Source organism: Vombatus ursinus, unplaced genomic scaffold (genome assembly GCF_900497805.2).
Source record: "Vombatus ursinus unplaced genomic scaffold, bare-nosed wombat genome assembly UNPS02009918.1, whole genome shotgun sequence".
NCBI lineage: Eukaryota > Metazoa > Chordata > Mammalia > Diprotodontia > Vombatidae > Vombatus > Vombatus ursinus.
In genome coordinates, this window is record NW_020949696.1 from 1,452,284 (window position 1) to 1,462,855 (window position 10,572).

At 38.4% G+C, this 10,572-nt stretch overlaps 1 long non-coding RNA gene across 1 annotated transcript; it reads right to left on the bottom strand.

Moving 5' to 3' along the window:
* Positions 1–3,260: 3,260 nt before the first annotated feature.
* On the bottom strand, positions 3,261–9,915 carry LOC114036548. The gene is made up of 3 exons (XR_003568341.1): positions 9,861–9,915; positions 8,879–8,963; positions 3,261–3,312 (listed from the first exon to the last, which is right to left on the bottom strand). It is a non-coding gene; the product is annotated as an uncharacterized LOC114036548 (long non-coding RNA).
* Positions 9,916–10,572: the final 657 nt, after the last annotated feature.

A 10,572-nucleotide genomic window follows, 5' to 3' on the forward strand; every position in this document is an offset into this window, starting at 1 on the left:
GAACATCACAAAAATATTTAAAAGGGGGGAGCAAGGGAAATAAAATGGAGGCCATCCATCATGAGCTCCATTTTCCACCATCCCCTCTGCTTGCATCATCTTCACCCAGCTCATCCAAGACAAATTTATCATTAGATAATCTCATTACCAAGAAACTCATCATCACTGAGGTTGCTTCACTTTTGTTACCCACACCTCATCAGTCCCCCTCAGTTACTTCTGCCTCTCTGTTTAGAGGGCTGGAGAATGGAAGAAAAAAATTCCTTCTATATCTTCCTTCAAAATGCCAGCCATCTCTTTACGTGCCACTAGTAGCTCTGCTTGTTTTCTACTCCACCATCATCTTCATCATGCCCCTGGGTCAGGTACCCTCTGGAACTCCTCCCCCTTTCAGCTTCCGCTTCTGTACAAGCATACCTCCGAGATATTGTGGGTTCAGTTCCAGACCACCTCAATAAAACAAATATCACAATAAAGCAAGTCACACGAATTTTTTGGTTTCCCAGTGCATATAAAAGTTAGGTTTAGGCTATACTGTGGTCTATTAAGTGTGCAATAGTATTATGAATAAAAAAAGATCAATGTACAATTACTTTATTGCAAAAAAAAATAAAGTGCTAACCATCATCTGAGCCTTCGGCAAGTTGTAAACTTTTTGCTGGTGGAAGTTCTTGCTTCTATGTTGATGGCTGCTAACTGAGCAGGGTGGTGGTTGCTGAAGGTTGGGGTGGCTGTGGCAGTTTCTTAAACTGAGACAAAAATGAGGTTTGCCGTGTTGACTGACTCTTCCTTTCATGAAAGTTTTCTCTGTGGCAGGCGATGCTGTTTGATAGTATTTACCCATGGTGGAACTTTTTTCTAAACTGGAGTCAATCCTCTCAAACCCTGCCACTGCTTTGTCAACCAAGTTTATATAATATTCTTCAATATCATTGTGTCTCAGAGAATAGGGAGGCCCAACAAGAGGGAGAAAAACGGGGAACGACAGGTTGGTGGAGCAGGTAGAACACACACATTTATCTCTTTATCCACACATTATCCATTTATCCATTCACCACCTTATATGGGCATGGTTCATGGCGCTCCAAAACAATTACAATAGTAATATCAAAAATCACTGATCACAGATCACCATAACAGATATAATAATAATAATAATAATAATGAAAAAGTTTGAAATAGTGTGAGATTATCAAAATGTGACAGAGACACAAAATGGGCAAATGCTGTTGGAAAAATGGTTCCTATAGACTTGCTTAACACAGGGTTGCCACAAACCTTCGATTTGTAACAAAAAAAACAAAACCAAAAAAACCCGCACACATTATCTGCAAAGATCAATAAAGCAAAGCACAACAAAATGAAGTCTGCCTGTATTATTCCCTCCTCCCCATTAGATTGTAAACTCTTTGGGGACAGACACTGTCTTTCCTTTTCTTATTTGTATCCCCAGAGCCTTGCACAGTGCCTAACATATAATAGGCACTTACTCAATGTCTATCTGGTAATAAACAGATAGATAGATAGATAGATAGATAGATAGATAGATAGATAGATGGATGGATGGATGGAAGGATGGATGGATGGATGGATGGATGGATGGATGGATGGATGGATGGATGGATGGATGGATGTACGGACAGACAGACAGACAGACAGACGGACGGATAGATAGATAGATAAACAATGTCAGAATGTTGTTTGTTTGTTTACTATGTTCAAGTGTAATGGGGATGCATCTGGTGCATGCTCAGCGCATGTCAGATGGTGTCTCTGTATGTGGAGGAGGCCAGGGAGCTTATTTCTGGGAGAAATGTCATGAGACGGAATGAGGTGCAGAGAAATGGTGGAGCATGCATGGACATTCTGTAACTGGTTCTGGTTGGTTAAGAGAAGACTCATTGATTAGCTATAGAGGAATTAAAAAGGGCCCATCAGCTTCAGCATCTGGCAAGAGACAATTTAGTAAGGAGAGAGGCTTCTGAGCCCCCTAAAGAGGCCTGGATCCTTGGACTTTATTTGTCCTTTTCTGATCTAGATGAACAGGATGGAGACTCTAAGACCTTGAAAGTTTTGAAAGGTCAGGAGGGCACTCTAGTATCCAGTAGTCCTGTAGCATCAATGCCCTGAAGAGCAAAAAGTGACCTCAAAAACCACAGGCCAGCAGAAGTTGAGACAAGGACTCATCTGACAGTCATGCCACAACTGGCCACGAACTTAGCAGGACTTATGCTATGTCGGAAGTGAGCTAAGCATTGAGACTACTCCCCCAGAAATGGAGATGGTGTAGGGGAGGTATCCTAAGTGCCTCAGAGGTATGGCTTGTTTGTTCTTTGTTTTCACTATATCTTCAAAGTAAATATTCCTTTGGTGAAACTACTTGGTGTTAACTGGTTATACGAAACTGTGTCCTAGTCACAGGCTCCTTACATTGGGGAGAACACAGCTGGTAGAGGCTTAAGTTGGGAGTTAGAGAAAAGATAACTTATCACTCTCTCAGGACAGTCTAGAACCCCAAGGAGGACATATAGCTAGTCAGGCTCTTGGAGAATGAACCAAGGCGTATTCACTAAATAAACTCATTAAAAATAAAGAGATATAGGGAATGAAATTGAAGAATTAGAACAAAATTTAGTATGCATTAGGTGATTAAAAAAAGCAATTATTACCATCATGTTCTCAGACAAAACATAAATAAAAATTCACAATGTTAAGTCAGATAAAGGAAATGACTTTACATTTAAATGCATCTTAGCAATGAAATAATATCATTATTAAATATACATATATGAAATGACAAATTCATAAGGGAAAAGCTAGCCAAATTTAAAAAAAGAAAATTAATAGTAACAATAATTGTAGAAGACATCAATGTTCCTTTATCAAAACTTGATACATCTAACAGAAAGATAAACCAGTAAAATACAGAACTGAACAGACTATTGAAAACATTATATTTGAAAGATTGAGGAAACTTCTGAATGAGAACATTATAGAATGTACATTATATGCATATGGATATATATTTCTTAGCATCATCTAGTAAGTACATTTACAAAAATGTAAAAGCCAGAAATATTAAACTTCTTTTATATTCTATAATGCAATGAAAATAGCAATTAAAAAAACGAGTCCAATTAAAAAAATACAGATCTAAAAGGAGACTAAGTAACAACATCCTGAATAATAAGTGGTCAAAGAACAAATCATAAAAACAATTGAAACTATATGAAAAAGAATGATAACAATGCGACAACATACCCACATATTGGGGATCTAGTTAAGTCAGTCCTCAGAAGAAAAACTGCATTTCTGGAAAAAAAATTAACAAGTAGAAAAAACAGAGTTAGTGAACTGTACATGCATTTTTTAAAAACTAGAAAATCAATAAAATAACAAACCCAAGATGAATATTGGAAGAAATGTTAAAAATTGGAGTAGATATAATAGAAAACAAAAGTACTTTGGAGATGATAAAACTAGAATATTTTTAAAAGGCTAAAAATATCAATAAGCCTTAAGTTAACTTGGTCTAAAAAAGAGAGGAAAACAAAATAACAAATTAAAAAAAACACACACAAAAAGGTAAATTTGCAATGAACAGAGAGAAGAAATAATAAGAATAATCAGAAATTACCATGTAGTATATATGCTAGCAAAACAAAATTTAAAAGAAATGCATGATTACTTCTAAATATAGAAAATATCCAAATAACAAAACAAGAAATGGAAATTTAAGCAGCTCAGTCTCAGAAAGAAAAAAACTGAACAAAATATAAATGGATTATCAAAGTGTAAAAAGGATGCTTATCTATTATAGATTTATAAATGAATTCTATCAAACATTTGAGGAGCAATACTTGTGCTACAAAAATTATTCTGTAGTGGATTAAACAAAGGAGCTTCCTTAGTGAGTTCAACTTGATGAGATTATAGGATGCTTTTAAAAGCATCTACCTATGAAGAGTTGGGACATGCCCACTGATAACTTCATTGAGAATACTTGTTACTTTTGAAAAAAAAGAAGAATTAAGTAATTGTAGAGATGTTCATTGTTCCAGACTGGGATGCATCAATACAATAAAATGACAATGCTATCTAATTAATTTACAGATTTAGTGTCATATTATGGTAGAAGTCTGCCATCTAGGCTAGCCTAATTTTTTCCTAATGAGATGGTGAGATTGTCCTTGAATTGGCCCAGAAGACTAAGGGTCTGGCCATTGATTAAGTGGAAAAGTCAATTTATGAAGAGTTTGGAGTTCTTCTCCCAGGTATGATACTATCTCCTAATGGGCAGATGAAGCATAGCCTACACAGTAGGAGGGAAGTTATATCCAAGTTAATCAAAACTGTATTATCACTGAATATCCTTTCCATGCTATGGCTAAGGAAGCTTCTTTTTGTTAACCGTCAAATAGTCTATAAAGGTCATATTTTATTCCAATTCTGAAACCAAACCAGCAGGCCGGCCTGAGTCAGGCCTGTCCCACAACACACACCAATCACACTTTATAGAACTAGACAAAATATTTTTAAAAATTTATTTGGGGGAATGAAAAAGTTTTAGTATCTCAAGGGAAATGATAAAAAAAAAATAGGTGGTAATGAAAGAGGTCTAGTGCTTCCAGATCTCAAACTATAAAACTGCAATCATCGAAACTTTTGCCAGTTTAAAGGAGAAAAAGTTGATCAATAGAACAGACTAAAACAAAAAAGAAATTTTAAAAATTAAACACAGTAGCCCAGTGTTTGATCAACTTAATTGAGAAATAAACTACTTAGGAATGTCCTCCCTGTTTATCAAGAACTGGAAAAAATGAAAAGCAAGTTGGCAGAAAATGGGTTTAGACTAGCAACTTGCACTACATACCACAGTAAGTTCAAAATGAACATTTGACCTAAAAATAAAAGGTCCCATCATCTTTTTAAAAAATAGAGAATGGAAGGAATCATCTTTTATAACTATAATTGAGGGTATGGGGATGGAAAGATTTTTTTTAAGTAAGTGTTTATCGATGTCTTGTTTCTTACATCATCATAGTTTTCCCAAGTTTCTCTCTCCCTCCTACTCCCAGAGAGCCATCCCATACATCGAATAGTAATTTTTAAGGAAGAAAATAAGATCAGTACAACTGATCAATACATTGAGAGAGTCTGAAAACACAAGCAATGTGTTACATCTGTGGACTTCACGCCTCCGTGAAGGGTGGGTGTGGGGTGTCCTCTCACATCTCTTCATTTGAGTCCTGCTTGATCTTTATAATTTGTTACATTTACTTTTGATTTTTTTTGAAGTGCAGCTTTTCTTTCTTTTACATTGTTGTAGTTATTGTGTATATTGTTTTCTTGGCTTTGCTTACTTCATTCTATATCAGTTCACATAGATCTTTCCATGTTTTCTTGAATTCATCACACACATCATTTCTTATAGCATAGTAACATATCATTCCATTCATGTACCACAATTTGTTTAGCCATTCCCCAAATGATAGGTATCTACTTTGTTTCTAATTCTTTGCTATCACAAAAAGGGCTGCTCTAAATATTTTGGCATATGTAGAGATTTGCTTCTTGTCTATGGCTTCCTTGGGATATAACCCCAGTAATAGCATCTCTGGTTCAAAGAGTATAAATACATTAGTCACCTTATTTGCATATTTCCAAATTGCTTTCCAAAATGGTTGAACCACTTCACAGTTCCACCAACCATGTATTAGTACAACTATCATTCCAAAACCCCTCTAAAATTGATTATTGCCATTTTTTGGTCATTTTTGACAATTTGCAGGCTTTCAGGTAAAATATCAAGGTTGTTTTATGGAAAGAATTCTTAATAAAACAAGGGATGGATAGTGATGAACATAAAAGAGTAATTAGATAATTTCAAATAAAATTTAAAAGTTTTTGCATGAACAAAATCAAACTAGCTAAGATAAGAAGGGAAACAGTCAATTGGGTGAAATCTTAACATCAAATATCTCTGATAAATGTCTAATACTTGAGATTAACTAGTACTGACCCAAATATCTTAAGGCCAAGAGACATTTTCCAGTAGATAGATGGTCAAAGGATGTGAACAAATAGTTTTACAAAGAATTGCAACCTATCAACAATCACTTGCAAGATTGCTCCAAATCACTAATAACAATAAGATAAATGCAAATAAAAAAACTCAGGTTTTGCCGCACATCCAGCAAATTGGCAAAGATGATAAAAGTTGAAAATGTGTTGGAATAGCTGTCAATATTAGTTCATTTATTCTGGAAAACAATTTATAATTACATTAGAATCATTAGTTTATTCAATCTCTTTGACAAAGATTGACATTAAAGACAGTGAAAAGTTCCATATCTACCATATATTCATTCATAACAATATTTGGGAGCAAATAAAAACTGGAAACAAAATGGGTATTCATTAATTGAAGGAAGAGCTGAATGCATAGTATGTGAATGTAATAGAATATTATTACATTATAAATAACAACAAACATAAGAAAATGGGAATCTTTCTATGAATTGATACAGAGTAAAAGTATGCAGAAACCAGAAAAAGAACAGATACAATGACATTAATGGAAAATGAAAAGTATGCTAAGACCAAACTAGACCCTAAGTAACTGTTTTAATGAATCTTGATCCTGGAAAAAAGAAGAAGAAATGCACTTATTTCCACTTAGTAGGTAGGGGAATGTAGGTATGAAATGTTCATACACAATCAGACAAGGTGACTTGTCAGTAGGTTTTGCTTAACTTTTTTTTGGGGGGGGGGAGGACAGACTACAAAGGAGAGATTAATGAGTGAATAGTTTCAATACACCCCTAAATTGATGGTGATATAAAAACAAAAAAAGAGAACAAGCATTTATTAAGTACTTACTATGTGCTGAGCACTTTATAAATATTATTTTTATATTACAGCATAGCAATATATATGTATATTATACTATATATAATATTATATAAAACAAATATTATTTGGCCCTCACAATAACTTCAGCAGGTAGATGCTGTTAGTATCTCCATTTTATAGTTGAGAAAACTGAGGAGGAAGGGGAATGGAACAACATTAAGTACCTACTATGTGCCAAGCTCTTTAAAAATATTATCTTGTTTGATCCTCTCAACAACCTTGGCAGGAGGTGCTATTATTATCCCCATTTGTATAGTTGAGAAAACTGAGAAGGGGGAAGGGAGCCAGCATTTCTTAAGCACCTAATATGTGTCAGGCACTGTGCTGAGCACTTTACAAATATTTCTTTTTTTTTTTAGATTAAAAAAATTTTTTTAATTATTTATTTTTCATTTTCAACATTCATTTTCATAAGATTGAGTTTTAAATTTTCTCCCCCTCCCACCCCGAGATGGCGTACAATCTAATATAGGCTCTACATATACATTTGTGTTAAGCATATTTTCTCATTAGTCATTATTTTACAAATATTTCTTGAGGCAAAGGTTAAGTGGCTTGCCCTGGGTCACATAACTAGTCAGTGTCTAAGGCCAGATTTGATCTCATATCTTGCTGATTCTGGCTGAGCACTCTATTTGCTAGTTCACATACCTGCTTCCAAGTGGCACCAATAAAACTTAGAGAGGGAGAAAGAGAGAGAGAGAGTGAGAGAGAGAGAGAGAGAGAGAGAGAGAGAGAGAGAGAGAGAGAAGAGAAGAGAAGAGAAGAGAAGAGAAGAGAAGAGAAGAGAAGAGAAGAGAAGAGAAGAGAAGAGAAGAGAAGAGAAGAGGAGAGGAGAGGAGAGGAGAGGAGAGACCAGAAGAGGAGAGAGAGAGCAGAGAAAGAGAGAGAAGAGAGAGAGAGAGAGAGGAGAGAGAGGGAGAGAGGAGAGAGAGAGAGAAAGAGAGGAAGAGAGACACAGAGAGAGGAGACACAGAGAGAGAGAAGGCAAGGAGAAAGGCCATTTCTTCACATAAGATAGGGAGAGAGTTGGGGAGGGCATCAGAGTGATGTGAGATGAGGAGGAGAAGAAAAGAAAACTCTCAGTCAAGGCCTCATTTTCCCCCCTGTGAGATACAGGCACACAACTATGAGATATCTGCTCATTAAAAGTATTTACCACCGTGATGGCAGACAGGCAACATGCATTGCATGCATTGCTTCCATGCTTACTATATACAGTTACACAGAAAAAAAACAGCACAGAGGGCATGTTGAAGAGAGACCCCCTCTATATGGAGAGGTCCCTCAGAAACTCCTGTTTGTGGGAAGACATTATGTTGATTGCATCAAGTACCTGGACATTGCAGAGACTCCTGGAAAATACCAGTGATCATTTAAAGGAGTTCTTCCTATCCATCCACACAGGAAAGACCGAAAGGATGAAGAACACCTATTGCTTCAATTTCAGCATGTACTTCACTATACACCCTTACAGAACTTGTCCGATAGTATATTTGTCTGGGACAGGGAATAGAGACAGACAATGAGCTGAGGGCACAGAGTTGGAAGGAAGGAGGAGAGAGGGCTCGATTGCTTTCAGGAAATCGCAAAGCACTTTGACTGATTCCAAGCCCCTCACAACAGCAAAGGCCTATGTTTTCAATAAAAGCATTTTATTGCTGTTACTCTCTGACAGCGGGACCTGGAACCCCGTCTCTGATGAACTGAAGATGGCAATGGAAAGAAGCATGGTGGGTGTGAGCCAGCTGCAGCGTGTAATCAATAATCAGCTCCCAAGACAAGAAAGACTAGTGCACAGCATTTGTTCAAACTCTTTGACAAAGATATGAGAGAACTCTATGACAGAGAATGAAGATGGGTTGGTCCCGTGGAAAGTGCAAAGGATGACAGGTTGTTAACGAGGGTGCTCCACTCTTCCCCTCGGGACATTGGGAGAAATTGAGGAAGGTCTTCAACATACCGAGTGGACACTCCGTGGCAAACTTGCGGGGAGAACATGGATGAGAGTCACACAGGAAAGGTTCCAATACACATCACTAGAAGAACTGAAACAAGATCACAGATCCATTTGAGTATTTAAAATTTTATTTACATAAGCCTTGAGGACCTTTTAAAATTAACTGCAGTCTGCAAATATTGACTACTACCCCGATTCGGCAGGTGAGACAACTGAGGCACAGAGGTCCCACAATCACCCAAATGTCTCCTGATTCCAAGTCTGAGCTCTTCCCACAATGCCTTTAGGTTATATGGGAGCAATGGAAACTGTCTGGGAAGAGGGCAGAGACCAAGACCTAGGGGCTTTCTGAAGCCAGCTGCTTAAGCCTGGGACCTCTTCAACTCTAGAGTTCCCTATTTATGAAGGAAAGTCTGGCCCCTGAGGCAGCCTGCTCCCCCCCAGCCCTAGAACACTGCTTTGTCCAGAGGAGAGATGCTGAGACCCAAGGGTGAGGGCTGGAAGGTGACAGGAGGGATCATTCCCTCAAGAAGGCGCTTGTGCCCCCAGTCTGACCTTGGATGGTAATATGAAAACCTGGCATTCAATCAATGTGGACTCAGCTAGAAAGTTGTTCAGACACACTGGAAGAGGAAGGAGAGTGAAAATAGATGGGGGTGGGGAAGGAAATCTGAAGAATCCTTTCTACTTCAAAGGGATAAGAAAAAGAAAGGGATTCAATTTGCAGAAAGGACCAGCAAGCTCTTGGGAGGGTCAAACAGAAGAAAATGGAGAATGGGGTTATCTCAAGCAGATAACATCTGTGCGACTGGCATCCCAAGGCACCTAAAACACACATTTATTTCCAGTATTGAGACAAAGGAATAGAAACCCATTTTACAAAACAGACCACCAAGGTTTCCCTAGAGATGTCAGGGTAGGGGAAAAGGAGCACTAGCACCTAGCAACCTTGTCCACCTGGATGGGGCATAGACCCTGGGCTCACCTGTTACTGCCCTGGACCCAGCAACCAGAACGATACACCTCACACGGAACCCAGGAAATGGCAGGGGCATTATGACCTGGTGCTGGTTCTAGCCAATCCCAAGTCCTGACGACCTACCCTCCCACCCCACTGAAACCAGAGAGGTTTGGGGGAGAGAAAGGAGGGGAGGGAATAAAGATCTACTAGTTGCCAGGCATTGATCTCTGCTCTTGACAAAGGGCCTCAGAAACAGGGTGTAAGAGGAAGGGAGCCTTGGTAATAGGGAAGGTAGTAAAGATGTCCGCCTGGTAGAGAGTGGGGCTGGGGTGGGAGGAGAAGAGAGCTGAGGACCCCTGAGTGATGGAGAAATGAGAGTTAGTGAACCTGGAGTAATGAGACGGTTATTGAGGAGGACTGCTGAGTGTCGGCAGAGGCAACAGACTCCCCACCCCCACCTCCAAGCAAGGGAAGAGATGACAGTTGGGACCCCTGGGCTGGGAGGATCGCTGAGGAAGATTACCATTGGAATCCTGGTAGGATTTGGGGGGCAGGGGAGGAGGAAGTGTCACAGATCACCGGATCTCACAGTTGAACGGGACCGCAAAGAGCATCTAGCCCACCCAGAACCTGAACAGGACTCCTCTCTGTAACATTGCTCAGAAGTAGTCATCCAGTCTCTCCCTAAAGACCTCCAGGGATGGGGAACTCACTACCTCCTTTAAAAAATTATATT